Here is a 2,288-nt window from a genome sequence, read left to right on the forward strand (position 1 = left end):
CCCTACATTCTCTGGATCACCATAGGCAGCAACCATGTACAGTGGCCACATTACTAACAACTATTCACTCTCAGTAGTACCATGCGACTGCACAGAGCCTGGTCGTCCCTCGACCCTACATTTACTTAATTACCATAGGAAGCAACCATGTACAGTGGCCACATTACTGAAAAGTCTTCCCTTTCAGTAGTGCCATGCGACTGCACAAACCCTAATCGTCTTGCGAACCTACATTCTCTTGATCACCATAGGCAGCAACCATGTACAGTGGCCACATTACTGACAAGTATTCCCTCTCAGTAGTGCCATGCGAGTGCACAGATCCTGGTCGACTTGCGACCCTACATTCTCTTGATCAGCTTAGTGTGCAACCATGCACAGTGGCAATATAACTGACAAGTATTCCCCCTCAGTAGTGCAATGCAGCTGCACAGAGCCTGGGCGTCTTGCAAGCCTACAATCTCTTGATTACCATAGGGAGCAACCACGTACAGTGGCCACATTACTGACAAGTATTCCCTCTCAGTAGTGCCACGCGACTGCACAGTGCCTTGTCCTCTTGCGACCCTACATTCTCCTGATCACCATAGGCATCAAACATGTGCTGTGGCCACATTAATGACAAGTATTTCCTTTCAGTAGTACCATGCGATTGTGCAGAGCTTAGTCGTCTTGTAACCATACATTCTCATGGTCACCATACGCAGCAACCATTTACAGTGGCCACATTACTGACAAGTATTTCCTCTCAGTAGTGCCATGCGATTGTACAGAGCTTGGTCTTCTTGCGATCCTACATTCTCTTTATCAACATGGGCAGCAACTATGAACAGTGGCAAATTTCCTGACAAGTATTCCCTCTCAGTAGTACCATGCTATTTTACATAGCTTGGTCGTCTTGCAACCCTACGTTCTCTTGATCACCATAGGCAGCTACCATTTACAGTGGCCACATTACTGACAAGTATTCCCTCTCAGTAAAAACATGCGATTGTACAGAGCTTGGTCATCTTGCAACCCTACATTCTCTTGATCACCATAGGCAGCAACCATGTACAGTGGCCAGAATACTAACAAGTATTACCTCTCAGTAGTGCCATGCGACTGCACAGAGTCAGGTCGTCTTGCGACCCTACATTCTACTGATCACCACAGGAGCAACCATGTACAGTGGCCGCATAACTGACAAGTATTCCCTCTCAGTAGTGCAATGCGACTTTACAGAGCTTGGTTGTTTTGCGACCCCACATTCTCGTGATTACCATAGGTAGCAACCATGTACAGTGGCCACATTACTGACAAGTATTCCCTCTCAGAAGTGCCATGAGACTGCTCAGAGTCTCGTCGTATTGCGACCCTCCATTCTCTTGATCACCATAGGCAGCAACCACGTACATTGGCCACATTACTGACAAGTATTCCCTCTCAGTAGTGACATGCGACTGCACACAGCCTGGTAGTCTTGCGACCCTACATTCTCTTGATCACCATAGGCAGCAACGATGTACAGTGGCCACACTACTGACAAGTATTCCCTCTCAGTAGTATCATGTGAGTGCACAGAGCCTGGTCTTCTTGTGAACCTACATTCTCTTGATCACCATAGGCAGCAACTATGTACAGTGGCCACATTTCAGACAAGTATTAACTCTCAGTAGTGCCATGCAACTGCACAGAGACTGGTCGTTTTGCAAACATACGTTCTGTTGATCACCATAGTCAGCAACTATGTACAGTGGCCACATTACTGGCCAGTATTCTCTCTCAGTAGTGCCAAGCGACTGCACAGAGCCTGGTCGTCTTGCAACCCTACATTCTCTTGATCACCGTAGGCAGCAACCATGTACAGTGGCCACATTACCGACAGGTATTCCCTCTCAGTAGTGGCATGCGACGTCACATAGCCGGGTCGTCTTGCTACTCTACCTTCTTTTGATCACCATAGGCAGCAACCATGTACAGTGGCCACATTACTGACAAGAATTCCCTCTCAGTAGTGCCATGCGACACCGCAGAGCCTGGTCGTCTTGCGACATTACATTCACTTGATCACCATAGGCTGCAACCCGGTACAGTGGCCACATTACTGACAAGTATTTCCTCTCAAAAGTGCAATGAGACGGCACAGAGCCTCGTCGTATTGCGACCCAACATTCTCTTGATTACCATAGGCAGCAATCATGTACAGTGGCCACATTACTGACAAGTATTCCCCCTCATTAATGCCATGCGACACCATAGAGCCTGAACGTCTTGCGACCCTACATTGTCTTGATCGCCATAGGCAG

The sequence above is a fragment of the Schistocerca gregaria genome, chromosome X, assembly GCF_023897955.1.
Source record: "Schistocerca gregaria isolate iqSchGreg1 chromosome X, iqSchGreg1.2, whole genome shotgun sequence".
NCBI classification, from domain to species: Eukaryota; Metazoa; Arthropoda; class Insecta; order Orthoptera; family Acrididae; genus Schistocerca; species Schistocerca gregaria.